The sequence below is a fragment of the Liolophura sinensis genome, chromosome 7 (genome assembly GCF_032854445.1).
Source record: "Liolophura sinensis isolate JHLJ2023 chromosome 7, CUHK_Ljap_v2, whole genome shotgun sequence".
In the NCBI taxonomy this organism is placed as follows: domain Eukaryota; kingdom Metazoa; phylum Mollusca; class Polyplacophora; order Chitonida; family Chitonidae; genus Liolophura; species Liolophura sinensis.
This window is the reverse complement of record NC_088301.1, coordinates 7488678-7503941: the sequence shown is the minus strand read 5'-3', so window position 1 is coordinate 7503941 and position 15264 is coordinate 7488678. Positions and strand designations below refer to the sequence as shown.

Here is a 15264-nt window from a genome sequence, read left to right as displayed (position 1 = left end):
AAAAAAAAAATGTCCATTTGTCTTAAAACTTGCGCATAGGTTTCTGTGATATTGCCTAAAACCATTAATTGACCTGTACAGGATGTATATCAAGATATGACTTACTGTATTCTGGATTCGGAAAATTTAATTGATCTTAGAAAGGTGTTTTGAGTCTCTCTTAGAAGGTGGGATGATATATATACTACTGTAAAAATGCAGTTTTAGCAATATTTTATTATTTGTTTTTGAAGAAACACTTATTTTGGTTACATTTTAGTGCAGATACTGTAACCTGCTTTGCTGTGCCACGTGTGCAGTGCTGATTGGACAGTCAATTAAACTGTGATGGACAGAACAGGTTGTATTAATAACTAATGATTATCCCTTAAAAGCAGATGACAGAATTTGCATATTAGGGACCCTATCACCATCTCCCATCCTGAACTAAGCGTAAATTATGTGCTGGAACTATGATTTAATAATACTGTACTCAGAAACAATCTAAATTTTGTCTGCTACATGCTATGAATTAATTGTATAATGCTAAAAAATGGGTTATTGTCATTTTTCTAGCTTTTTCAGTGTCCATGTAGCTGGATCTTGGCAGCGGTTTATGTAAAGAGGGTTGCAGGGTAACTGACAGTGTGTATGGATTTGGATCCCTGTTTTTTTTTGTTTTTTTTTAACATGCTTCTACCACAAACCTGACTATTCTTATCTTCATTTACCAGCTGTATATGTACATAGTACATGTCAAGTTAATTAAGGTATACTTTCCTCTCCGGCCATACGTGGGAAGGTCTGTCAGCAACCTGCGGATGGTCGTGGGTTTCGAGCCCGGTTTTCTCCCACCATAATGCTGGCTGCTGTCATATAAGTGAAATATTCTTGAGCATAAAACACCAATCAAATAAATAATTAAATAAATTAAGGTATACTAGTACTTGTATAGCACCAAGAAAATGAATATCTTGTAGCTCAACATGCTAAGTGTCTGAATGGCATCCAAAGCTGACTGTTTTTATTTGTCAAAAAAGTGGCCTTATTCAAAAAACACACCATACAATGTACCTTAAAATACACAGTGGACTGACTTTGATTGAGTGTTCCATTGCGAAATCTGCTTTTACATTGTAAGTTCTTTTGTAAAAGCCTGCCTTAATTTACATGATAACTTCTCATGTAGAAGTCTCCTTTAAAAGTTTACGTTATTTGAGAATCTGCCTTTACTTCTCTTGTAGAAGTCTGCCTTATACAAGGTGACCTCTTCATTTGAGAAATCTACATTTTACTGTAACTCCTCTTGTAGACTTCTGCCTTTACAAATTGACCTTTATTTGGGAATGTGCCTTTACACAGTGGCCTTTCTATGAGAAGTCTGCTTTTACAGAGTGACCTTCCTTTGAGAAGTGTTATACAGCAATAACTTTTCTTTTATTGTCAGGGCCCACATGAACAAAGGGATTGTAGCTACAAGCGATTGTAGACCCTACAGTCAAATTTACAATGGATTGTAAAAATAAGTTGTACCGCTTCCAGAAAGAAATTGTCGGGTGGTTGTAAATTTTTGAAGTTACAGTCGCAGTTGTAGTCCATATTTGACTTGCACAGAAAAGTGGCATGTGTAAATGTGCAATGTGCCAGTCAATAACTTTTCTTGCCTTCATTTTCAAAAGAGTTCTACATCATAATAATTCAGCCAACCTGTGGGTGGTCGTGGGTTTCCCACGGGCTGTGCCGGGTTTCTTCCCACCATAATGCTGGCCGCTGTCGTATAAGTGAAATATTCTTGAGTACGGCATAAAAAACGAATCAAATAAATAAATAAATAATAATTCAGCAACTAACAACAACAACAACACATGAAAATGTTTGTAACCTCTTTTTGCACATCTGTGCGAATCAAGTTGAAAAGTACTGACTAACAGTGTAACTTAGCCAAGTACTTCAGCGTTAATTTTAGGGTGAGTGTAAGTATTTACAGCAGGGTTGACCTGATTGTAATTTGTGATTGTAAGTCACAACTATTGTAACTTACTATTTCTTTGTGCAAGAGGGTGTTGATTGTAAGCTAAGGTTACGATCAAGATCTTAGTGATTTACAATCAACTTAGGCTTATGATACCTTTGTGCAAGCGGCCCTTGATGTCTTTGAGAATGTGCAGTTACACTGCCGCCTGTCTTCGAATAGTGCACATGTACCTTTACACATCTTAATCCTTTTGAGGAGTCAGACTACCTGTAACAATTTTTTCAAAAACCTTCTACACGGGAACACTCAGAGAAGTTTTTTTTTTATACCTTTTACAGTGGGAAATCTCTTTTAAACAGGATAACTGTGCCTTAAAGCAGTGATTTGTCTTAGAAAAATCTATCTTCATACAGTGACTAGATTTGTGAAATGGGAAGTGTTCCTTCACACAAATGACCTTTCTTTCAAAGAATGTAACCCGTCCCATGATGTCTGCATGTTGTTGATCAGTACATATGTGCTACATAACTAACATTGCTATTGTCTGTGGTGTCCAAGCTGCGTATTTGTTTGCAAACACAAAGACTCACGAACATGTATACAGTACCTCATGCTGTGTACTGCAACACTGTGATGTGTTCTGGTATTGTAGAAATGCTGCAAAGTCACGTTCCACAGACTGCCCAGGGATTTATTATAGTAATTTGGCCTCTTCCCAGTTACGCGTGTGTGACAGTGTGTGATCACCTGCAGGGTTGTGCTTGTGATCTGTTGTGTTCTGGAAACAATTGGAAGTTACAGACTGAGTGCATTTGATCAATACTCGTATACACCGTGCATGAATGTCCACCATGTCTGTAGGACATAGCATGGCTATGAATATATGTAATATCTGCACATCCATTCTGCAGACTTTCTGCTCTGTCGTAACGTTTCAGGTTGCTTGGTAGTAATGTTTCAATATGTAGAAAGCAACCCTGGACTGAGGCATTGAAAACAGTAAAATAAAGTATGAACTAGACAAAAAAATTGTTAAATTTGTTCTAAAAAACACATCAGTTGAATTTTTTAGTCAAATTTTCCAAGTGAGCAAAATTCTTTTAAAACATTAATGTCTACTGTGGGTTGTTGGGAACCCAATGGGTATGGAAGAAAATGTTCATTTGAAATATTTTTTTTCAAGGTCAATTTGGTGATTGCATTCATAGCTCTTTATGTATGCATGGAGAAATCAAGCAGATTGTGTGTTTTAATGCGGCAAAAATCTGACGTTACATTACTGGTCACAATATGGTCAGAAAAAGGCACCTATGGAATCTGCGTGAAACAACTATTAAACAAAAATCAAACTATTTTTCAACACAGTCTTTAATTGTCTACACCTGATGAAGACTTCATGTTAATGTTTTATTTGCCTTTCATTTGTTAACCTAGTGTGTGAAGCTGTCATTTGATTTCATGCATGTACTTGCCCGAAATGTGTACAAATGCCAGAGCAATACTGAGTGTAATGGTATTTCACCTGACACAGACTTTATGTTACTGTTTTCTCTGCCTTAAGTTATTTGACCCAGTGTATTGTGTTGTCATTTGACTGCATGCATGTACTCAGGACGAACGTGCACAAATACCAAAACAATGGTGGCTGTAACATTGCTGCTGTGGATAAATATTATGGAATACGTGTAAGCTGCTTGCTTTTCCATGGCTGTGGGATGTACGATACTTGATGTTGATACATCTGTTTCAATATGGTATGCAGATATAGGGCATTATTGAATATACATATACACATATGCTCACACATGTGCATATATACGACAGATTCAATAGGCTTGAATCAGTGTCGTGAAAACTGTGAGAAGGGATATGAATAGATTTGGCCATATGTCATGAGTCAGATTGCTGGCTGCTCTGTCTGTGCTGGTGCCCATGGTCTAGACGCAACTGGCTGTGTCTTTGGCAAGGTGATTGAGATTCAACAGGTGATAGCTGCACGAAGCTCTGATCTCGCACAGAAAGGTAGGTGTGTAAAGTGTCCGCATGGTTGGCGTCAACGCCTGCCTATAGTAGATAATTCATGTGTGAGAGAGCCTTGACAATGTAGTGCCCATGAACCCAAGTATGAAAGGGTTTTGATAATGCAATCTGCATTAACACAAATATGGGAAAGTCTTGGTAAATCAATGACCATCAACACAAGTATGACATGGTCAAGGATGTCAGTTCTCAATGGTAAAGAGAATCAAGCTTCAGCTGGTGTATGTTACAGATGGCTGGAGGTTTGGACAGATAAGCATTTGGCCATCCCCTAAGTCCAATAAGTGCATTTTAATAAAGAACATGGTAAAGATACATGAACTGTATGGAAAGGCAATATGTATACATTTAGTTTTGAATGCATTCAAAATCAAAACACATATAGAAGCTTAGTTTTTCATGCAATATGCTCATGGCTGTGAGATATTAAATATTGGGGTCATGTAAGTCCCTCTTTTGTCAAAACATTTTTGTTGGTGGAAACATACAATAGATTGCTGCTTCAGTACTCCATGACATATCACAGTACAAGACTATAAAGAGTACACATCCTGGGACCTCTTAATCCATTTGTGTCTGTATTTAGATTCAAATCAGGAAGCTATTTGAGGCTGCACAGATATTACAGGCACAGCTAGATTTAATTTATCGGATGTGCCATATGGCATTCTGTACTACTGACATTCAGAAAAGTAAATCCTGCTTTCTCTGATTGGATTTGCTGTGGTGTACTTTTTGGATTGTGTTGGTTGTCATGTAATCGACGCAAAGAGAATGGTTCTCTGCTTTCCTCCATTCATAAAATTCACCTTGAAATCCTGCTCTCTGTCACTTGGCCGCAATATTTAGGCTTTAGTGTATTAGGCTGTGGTATATTTTAGGCTGTTGTGTATAAGGCTTTTGTGTATTAAGTTGACTGCTGTATTAGGCTTTTGTGTGATAATTAGGCTGTAGTGTATTAGACTGTGGTGTATTAGATATTAGGCTGTGGTATATATATTAGGCTGTGGTAATAGGCTGTGGTGTATATATTAGGCTTTGGTGTATACATGTATGTCAGGCCGTTGTAGTAGGCTTTGGTGTATATATTAGGCTGTGGTAATAGGCTGTGGTGTATATATTAGGCTGTGGTAATAGTTAGGCTGTGGTGTATATATTAGGCTGTAGTAATAGGCTGTGGTGTATTTATTAGGCTGTGGTAATAGTTAGGCTGCGGTGTATATATCAGGCTGTTGTAATAGGCTGTGGAGAGTTTTATGAAGAGTTACTCCCTTCTCCTTCCTTATTAGTTTCCATATTCACTGGCACAGAAGCGAAATATTACCTAATACATATATCCAGGATTTTATGTTACAACAGTTATGTTTACATTTTTACCAGTATGTGTAAGAGTGTATGGTATAAATAATGCAGGCCCAGCCATTTGTTTGTTTACATATTCATGGTCCTTGTAGTTCATCCTGTTTATTTTTAGCTGTCCATCACTTGTCGGTTCCTATGATAGTTATGGTTTGCCGGTAGGGTGGCTGACACAGCTCGCTCATATTTTTACACAGGTTTGCTCCAAAAAAAAGAAGATCATATTAGGCTGTTTTCAAGTGCATTGAGTTAGGAGCATTTTATCTGATGCTTGTGAAAGTTTGCTTTGATGTTCCCATGGTAACAATGTATGTATTTGCTGTAAATGGGGAAAATTGTGGGAATTATGAGTGTTTTTGACAACATTGATCTCCAGGGAGCAGTGCAATGCATCAGTTAGCAAGGGTAACTGGCCGATGGACCGCTCAGTATGCAAGGCGACTGAAACTCTAGTGGCTCCTTTGGAAAGGCAGGGTCCTCTCTGGGCAAATGTTCGGTGATTAAAAAGATTACTACAACCAATATGGCCCTTGTGATGTGACAAGTACAGGCAATCAGGGACTATTGCCGAGTAAGGGCTAAATATATTCCGCTAAACTATAGGCCGAGGGCTATAAAGGTTATGAACTGTCTCTACTGGTGGTCATTACGGAAACTGGAACAATAAAACAGGCGCTTCACTTTCCCCACAGAGAGGGCGTTTGATCTGGTATCGGGTGAGCTAATGGATTAATATGGCTGTTATAATTCGGATGCCCAGGGATTTCAGAGCGGTAGATATCAAACATATCATTAAAATCAGCAGCATATTTTCCATACATGTATAGAAGACATTTCACTTATTCATGGTTTTTTTTCTCTGTTGGTTATTCTTTCCTTGGAGAATAGTAAATAATTTTGTATGAGAGGGTATGTATTTATGCTTGTCAGTTGTAGATTTAATAGCAATTCAGGTTAAGATATTTTAATTTTAATGGTAGGAAATAAACCATCCTTTGTTAATAGAGATTAATGTGTTAATGTGCTGTATAAGATGAGTAAAATAGGATGTGCTTTAGACATGTAGATTCCAAGGGTCTTGGACTGAGAACTTACACATCATTTCTCTGTTTTCGCCATTTGTGTGGCTTTGGTGACAATAAGCAGTCAACCACACTCATATGACTGTTTGCTTAGCCTAATGTTCGTTGAAGACAACTCGTTGTTCAATAATTTGTGAAAGTTTGTCGGTAATTTGCTAAAGTTTGGTGGTTTATGCCTTGTCATTCCAGTTTCCTCCACCCATTAAAATGACCATCATGGTATAAGTGAAAATTCTCGAGTATGGACATGATGGTTTGGCACAGGAGGCTGTACCCAGTGGCCAGGCAGAAGTGTACCAGAGGGACCTCCAGACGCCACTAATACTCCGCAGCCAACAGTAATCATGTTATACCTGCAGATAAACCCTGAGAGAGCCCTGACCTGCTTCCACCCAGTTCCCCTTGGGGTTGGGTCTGTAATTGACTGACCAAGGGGTGGATGTTGTGACCTGGGGTCTGTCAGGGGCTGTTTCTTTGCTAGGGGGGTAATTGGCAAGGAGACAGGGATGCATATTTTAGGGGTGAAGAAGCTGATATAAAAACACAATTAGGTGACTAATATAGAAGCGGCATCAGTAACACTCCTGATTGAAGAGTTCAGGGGAAGGGCCGGGAAGGGGGGGGGAGGGGATGGAAGGGGAGTATGGTGATTGACCTTACAAGCTTCAGTCCTAATTAAGGAACTGGGCTAAAATGAATATAGTCGTCAGACTTCTTAACTTTATCAGGGCCTCATGCTGGTGGCTGAACCAAACTTCATTACAAACCATGTGCATTATACTGTGGTAGCTTATGTAGTGTAACGATATTTATGGCCTTGTCTCTGGTCAGGTCATGGTCAGTTCATACTGGTACTAGTACGTGTGCAGACATTTCTATGTTGAAAGTCTTTATGTGTCTAATCTTATTGTGCAGTAGCAAATAAGGTGACATTTCAGTTTATACATTATATAGGTACATAATGATGCTTTGTTTTCTTCAAAGGTGTTTACATGTATCTATGATATGCAGTAGCAGTTGCAGTGATTTTCACTTTGTACATTTAGACAATTTTTATCAACTTTAAACTGATCGTTATTTTTTTTTTTTTTTTGATGCTTCACCGGAAGTTAAGCCATTTTCAAGTGATACATTTTGTTTGATTCAAACTTATTTATTCATCCACCTTAAAGAGCCTTATGAAGTTTGAAAAGCCTTATGAGCCTTAGAAACACCTTCAAAAGTACCTTGCCTTTAAGTCCTTTATGTTCTTCTGAAAGTACATTTTACAGGCCAATTGTTAAGTGAAATACAGTAGTTAAATTTCATATAATTTCTCCCATTTTCCTTCATGTATGTTTTTTCCCAGTCTTGTTTTCTCCACATTGTTTGAATACTTATGGTTCAAGACAAGGAATGTTCCTGGAGTGTTAAAATGGTGTGTTCTGATAATTACTTATACTATAGGTCATTATTTCATGGCAGGTACTAGAAATAAGAACACATGAAGGTGTCGGTGCAAAGCTAGTCAAAGAGATTTTGATACAAATTGCTCACTGTTCTCTGGTACAATCAACACCAAGAACCATCCTGAATAATAGTGCTGATGGTATTTCAGTCACTATTTTTATCTGGTTGGCTCATTGGACATTATTGGTTACTGATCCCAGATAAAATTGTTCTCATTTTCCGTCTCCAAATTGGCCTGTGTGTTACCAGGTCTCTAGTGTATCTCAGCTTAAACCAGTGCCAATTACTGCTGGTTCAATATCTCATTCATTGTAGGTGGCAGAATGTGGCTTCTCGGGGTGTTTCACTGCGAGTATCATTCTGTTTGTGTTCGACCTGTAACAAGACGATGCATTCTTTTCTTTTGATCTCTTAACAGTCTATAGCTTCAGAGGCATTATCTTGTTAACCCATAACTCTTTACTAGACAACCCTCAAAGACCCAAAACCCAGTGACTGGAAAGTTTCTGTCGGTAATTTTGCCCTGGTCAGCAGATGGAGGAAAAACATTTCCAGCTAAAATTATTTGAGACTGACAGCTCTAAAAAGGAGTCTGATTTTCTAGCTTCCTCAATTTTGCAGTGGCTGTTAGCCATGTTACGCCAGCAAGCGTGACTGAACTGTCAAGCAGGGCTGCTGCCAAGAGATGCATTATGCGTGATAGGTCGGACATGGATAACAGTGTGTGACATGAAAGAAAAGTGGCAGTTATGAGTTGCTGGAAACCTGATGTCTTTGGTTTTTTCTTTTTGTATTTAGATTTTCTAGTGACAAGCCAATAGTTTGTTCATTATGATAATTCCTGTTCCATTTTTTGTCAAGTTTCTTAAAAGGAAGAAAAATTTTGAACTAGAACTGCCTGTAGTGTCATAGCTAATCCAAGCTGTCTGCACAAATGGTTTCCGGCTTCTGCTGCAGTACATGTACAGAGCATGATGATGTTTAAAGTCTTCAGCTACTGAACGATGCTGGTATATTAATATACACAGTCCACTCTGGTAAGTCATTAGGAATTAACAAGACTATTCAAAACAATTTAATTGGCAGCTAGGGATGGTCTTGGGCTTCCCCCAGGCTCTGCCCGGTTTCCTTCCACCATAATGCTGGCCGCCGTCATATAAGTGAAATATTCTTGAGTACGGTGTTAAACACCAATCAAATAAATAAATAAATAAATCAAACACCTGTAATTTGCAGTTGTCTAGAAAACGACAAAAGTCACTGTCTTTCAGCTTGGAAGCCTAATGAATAAGGAAAAGGTCATTACTGTCCAATCAAACAGTCCTCTGGGAAATTTGTAAAACAGCAGGGGTAACTTTAACAGTGTTAATGAATTCACTTTGGTCTCGTTACTGCTATTGAATGTTCCATGTGGCACCATATCTGGAAGGAAAGTTATAGCGATGTCCATTACAGATAGTCCTAAAATGATTAAGACCAGTAAATGCCAGGTTTTGGTTTACATATTCTCTATATTCACTAAGAGCAAGTTTTCATAAGATAAAACATGACACACATGCATGTACAGGTGTGATCAGGTAGGGTCTGAATGGTATGGGTAAGAGTCTGTTGTACTCTGTAGTCTCTGGTCCTGCCCTCCTGACTTTATAGCTGGCTAGTAAGCCAGACAGTTGCTTTAATAGTGAACTGTTCTAGCAAAGCAGAGATCCAGCCTCTCACCAGATAGATATCTATACATATATATACACAGGTTAAAAACAGTAGAACCTATAATTAATGACCTGGCCAAAGGATTTTACATATACATGTATATATGTGTGTAATGTTTTGCCTGGCTCATTCCATACTGTGTGACAGGGGTGGGGCCAAAGTAGTGCAGTCAGAAAATGTCCAGAATAATGTTGCAGTAGATAATGAAAGCACCTAAATTATGTTTTTTCAGTTAAAAAGTAATTCCGTTAGAAAATCAATCAAACTAGTTTACAAAAATCACCACATAAATTTACAAAATGTAACTGTACCACCCATGAAATGTCATCAGACCTCTTCTTTTAAATTTGAGGAAAGCATAAATTTTTTTGTAGGATCACTGGTCTTTGAAACGGTACTTTGGATATATATATATATATATGAAAAACAGTATCAGAATGGGGCAGTGTCTCTGTAATAAGATTATAAGTCGTGTGGGTTTGAGGTTCATGTGTACACCCTGCTACTGTGCATCACATGTTGTTCCCACCTGGATTGCAGGGAATTCTTTATGAATTGGAAGGTTTCCCCAAATTTTTGAACTGAAAAGGCGCCCAAATTAAAAAGCTGTCAGACAACCTGTTCTTCTGAACAGAGGGCAGGGTGAATAGCCCAAAACGTTGTACTGCTGATCGATCAATGGAAATTTCATCTGTTACAGGAATGACAAGGGCTCTTGTATGGGCTGTCTTAGGTGGTTATACTCGAAGGAAAAGAGAAATGTTTCAAGCGGTCATCAGAGATATGTGTCTAGACAAAATGAAATAATTTCTTTTTTTTTTTTGCCCCATCACGGGCCATATTATGGTATGATAGCTGTCTCTTTTAGAAATTAGCATTACATGTTTACATTATTCAGAAATGTAGTTACAAAATTTGCTTACTTTATCTTTCTCCCTGCAGAACAGATCAGAAGCTTGTTGAAAATGAGGCTCATGGCTTTATAATCTACAGTCTTGTCCCTTTTTGTGACATATTGTTATGGTTTATACATGTATGTGTGAGTATTTAATGTACAACTGTCACACTGTCAATGCTGCTTTAGTTGTGCTGTATATGTACTGTGTATATGCTGTATTTGAAGAAGTGCTTCACATATGTATTTCTTTGGGTGCGGTAGATCTTTTTGATCATTTGATCATTTTTGATGATCTTTAAGATCAAAAGCAGCCATTTCCTATCAAACTAGTGACATTATGATCAACATGTGGGATCCACCGATTCGCTTTGCTTAACACAAGAAGAAAGGAACTCCAAAAGATATTAGTGTTGACCACAGTGAATTAATATTTCAACAAGTTCAGTTCATGTCATCATCAGGGCAGGTGTGCAGACTATGGTTCGAAACATCAATTCACTGTGATAATATTTTTGGAGTTACTTTCCTCATGTACTACTGTTAATGTGCTGGAAAGAAAAACTACATGTTATGTTAATATATGCATGTATGTGAGAGATTATTTTTCCTCATTTATTTTATTTTCTTGTCGTTTGTGTTTGATACATGAAGAAAGAATGTCTATGAGGGATAAAATGTCTGCCTCCTGCATAAAGAGGCTTATGGGCACAGGCAAGCTCAACAAAACAGCGTGAAGAACATTTGACAGTATCAATATAAAATACAAGTATGCACTTGAGACGGGAGTCGATGGATTGAGGTTACCCGGGCTGTCCAGTGTTGTGTTAAGGCCACTGTTATCTGTGACAGAGTCTTGGAATGACTGATTATTATATAATATCTTAATGCCATTATCCAAGCCACCGCTTAATAAGAACTGGCTAAAGTTCGACAGACTTGTTCCTCCTTGGTCTGACACGGCGCGACAAAATGCGTGCCAAGTGACAGGAAATTGTATTTTATTAACAGATGGGAGAGTCCAGTTGACTTCCTGCCTACCAGAGCGAGTTTATATATATCGCAGACGGCAGACTCGCCGGGTATAATTGATTGATTTGGTGGACGTTTTTGAAAGATGGCATATAAATTATGAAAGCGCTTTGTTGTGGGCTGAGGAAATTGTTTATCATATGGGTCATGATAAGCTGGCATCAATAAATGATGGCCACCTTCGAGTTAGAGCCTCCTCTATAACAGATACAGGTGTTTTGGACATAATAGTTGCAAACAATGCCAGCCCTATAAACAAGGCAAACATCATGGGCAGACTTGCATATCCATCACAGCCTTTGCCATGCATCATTGTCACCATGGCTGGCAGATCTGAATGTTTATATCAGTCAAGGCGATAAATGAAACAGTATTGTCAGAAATGAGATATTTTTTGATTTTTGGAAATCACACTTTTTTTGACAAATGATTTTTTGGATCGAAAGGTATTCATTCAGACTGATAACAGTGATGTAACTATCTATGAGTATAATGGAAGTTAGAGAAAATATCGTCCTTGTGGATCTAAAATGGTGGGTTTGTCAGTATTAATTGTTAGATATAAAAGCAATCCATAACCATTAGGAATTGGAAAAAAAGTAATAATGCATGGAGCAGTAACAAAGAAGAAATTGGTCTGGCTGGGATGCCAGTTATTGCTTTTGGACTGTATAAGCTGATATATTCAAAAATGTTGTCGCTTTAAATAGTACATTTATTGATCATGCATAGAAATACTTGCAAAATTCAGATTGTAGCTACTACCAGATACAAGCCTTGTTACTTTGGTGTGAATGACTTCAGACACCTTTCATCTCTTATAAACCCATTACATTTGCTACGTGGTTTTGATTGGTGGAAAGATCTGTAGTGACTTTTGTTTAAGTAGGAACGTTAAGGGAGTTGAACACAGAAGTTGGTGGAGTACCGCTTTGGATTGTCGGTTAGTTTTACGACGACTTGTCAATGCTGATTTTGTAGAGAGAGTTAGGAATCTGTAGGCTCAAAAAGATTTTAAGCCAATCCCTGGTGTATTTCCTACAGTGTGGATTCTGTCTTGGTTACAGTCATCTTTGGAGGGGGAGCCCTCTCTATGTATGTGCCTGCGTCTGTCTTGCACATGACCAGCTCCATTGATTCCAGGGTTCTGGCGCAGCAGCAGTAACTCCAACTCCTTCACTACAATGCCTCAACACCTCTCCACTTTAACAGTTGATGCACTGGAGGGAGCTGATGCGTGCATGCTCTGGTAGTAGCTAGGCTACACGGCTGTCTTCTCTCTGTAGAACCCTACAGCTGGACCTGTAATTCTCCTGTCCTCATAGAACACCGGTGTACAGTTTTTTTCTGAAGGATGCTTTTTGTCTGTTCCTGTAATTCTCTGGAGTACTTTATAGGATAAATACAGTTTTTCTTTGTGGCCATCTGACATCAGTGAAGAAGAGTTGTGGTATATACGGTAAGTTACTGTGTGTTTTGTTGTAGCAAAATCCTAATTTTCAAGCTGATCCAAACATGTGCGCACTGTCAAGACTTAACTTACTGAAGATTTTCTCTTGTACACTAAATATATATTTGCACATGTACATATGCAATGATGGCAGATTTGAAGCAAAACATTGCTTCTGCCAACAACTTTTTAAGTTGTTTTTTGCATATATTTTTATGTTATTTGCTTAAAACATACAGGTAATCAGGTTGCATTTTTCACTTATTGGCAGGGATATTAAGGTTTATTATAGATGGAGGCAGGACTAATCATGTTGTCTTTGGGGAGGATTTCATTGATCTCAAGCTGTTATATATTTTATTTTTTTTGTTTTGAGAACAAGCAGTTCTGAGTGTTGGTGTTCTGTTAAGGCTGTTCTTTTACATTAACAGCTCAGAATGGTCTGGAATAAGTGCAAAAAAATTAATATCGCTGGGATAATTATGGATTCTTTTTGCTTTCTGTTCACCAGTGTTAATGAGGATTTCACGAGGTGTCACTTTTTCTCTCTGTTTTTCTTTTGCTGTCCATTGCCAAAGGCTGTATTGTGTTCATAAGGGAAGCTTTAGGATGTGAGCACTTTGTTTGATGATAGGGACAAGACATGTGGTCTGTGTCCCAATAGGTCACGAAGCCTCTCATTAGTAGCGCGGAGCAGATTCTTGTCTGTCTGCTCCCCTGCAGCTTCCCAGGTGCCAGAGACATGATCAGAATCCTAGCCCTCTTATGTTGTGTAATATTTGCAAATCAAATTTGGCCGTCCTGGCACGGTTGATGCGGAGCAGCTGACCTTGGCATGTACTAGATGTCTGGTCAGAGGCGCAATTCCTGGGTATTTGGTGCAAGTCTGGACATTTCTGTTGGATATATCCAACCTGTTGTCTGTTAGTAGTGATGTTGTATGGAGGGGAAGATGTAAATGTTTTCTGGACAATTGCAACCCATTGTCTGTTAGGCCTGTGCCTGTACAAAAGAGGGCATCTATTGTAAATCTGCAACCTTTACAACCATTAAAGCACTTTTTTCAGTGGAATTTATGCATATAATTATTATGAAAAGGGCAGTAAAATGATTTATTTGTGTCACTAAAGATGCAAGCTTCATTAAACTGTTCAAATTAGTTTGCTACACCCCATAGTTGTCCAAGAATATATCAGAATATTAGTTGGAGAGGTGGTTGAAAAGTTTGAAGAATTTGGCTATATGAAAATCTACACATGTTGGAGAATTCCAAATTATTTTTTATTTGATATCCTGGTGTTGTTTGGATGGGTGTCTTGTAAATCTGTACTGGAAATGACTCATTGTGTGTTCTGTTTATCCTGGTGTTGTATACTTGTGGGTAGGTGTTAAACCTGTGTAAGTCTAATTTGGAAAATTCCAACCTCTTGTCTGTTTATCCTCTTGTTCATTGGATGGGTGTCTTGTAAATCTGTGTTGAAGAATTACAATTTGTTCTCCGGTTATCGGGGTGAGGTATGAGTGAGTGGCCTTATAATGTGCATTGAAGAATTCCAAACTGTTTTGTCTGTATTCAGATGTGGAATTTCAGACTGGAGTTGAATTTAACACAGAACATACAGAAGGGTACCATTTTAGAGGGTGTCAGTTACTATTTTAAACCTTCAGAGATTGTCACTTTTTCGAGCTTGTTTGCTATTGTAATTGGCTGAATAACACTCTTCGTGAAGTGTCTCCTTTTCAGTACATGTTCGTTGACCATATTTTTATACTTCAGTTAAGATACAAAGAGCATTCCAATGTGGCTGTGAGTGGTGTTATTGTAGTGAGATATCAAAAACCAATTTAGTATAAAGCAATGTGGCACTCGCTCTTTTACCAATATTGGGAGCCTCTGTGGGCGAAGGGGTTAGCACACCAGCACAGTGCATTATGACCTAGGAGCCTCCCACTGATGTGGTCGCTGTGAGTTCAAGTCCAGCTCATGCTGACTTCCTCTCCGGCTGTACGTGGGAACTTCTGACAGCAACCTGCGTATGGTCATGGGTTTTTTGTAGAGTACGGTGTAAAGCAAATATCAAATAAATAAATAAATTTACCACTATTGTCTTGATCTAAATAATGTTTGAAGAAAATTTCGTTGTTCTTATTTCTATTTTACAGATTTCAGATTTAGTGGTTTTATTTGGGTTGAACTGTTACTGTGTGAAGGGAATAGAACTACTCAGTGTATGTGGGTGTGTTTTCGATAATTCTCGTAATACGAAAGTGGAGTAGGGGGGTTTATGTGTTT

General features: G+C 38.2%; 2 protein-coding genes across 4 annotated transcripts in view; both read left to right on the top strand.

Annotated features, from left to right (window-relative positions):
• Nucleotides 1–15264, top strand: part of LOC135471949 (neurocalcin homolog) — a 197017-nt gene that overhangs the window by 22727 nt on the left and 159026 nt on the right. The gene's annotated exons all lie outside the window — the stretch shown is intronic.
• LOC135471948 (neuronal calcium sensor 2-like) overlaps nucleotides 1–15264 on the top strand; it is a 108289-nt gene that overhangs the window by 22712 nt on the left and 70313 nt on the right. The window contains exon 1 of one of the 3 annotated variants that reach the window (XM_064751411.1): nucleotides 12852–12980. The exons of the other annotated variants lie outside the window; for them this stretch is intronic. The gene's annotated coding sequence lies outside the window, so the exon portion shown is untranslated. Of the gene's footprint in view, nucleotides 1–12851; nucleotides 12981–15264 lie in introns of those variants that run through there. 3 annotated transcript variants of the gene reach the window in all.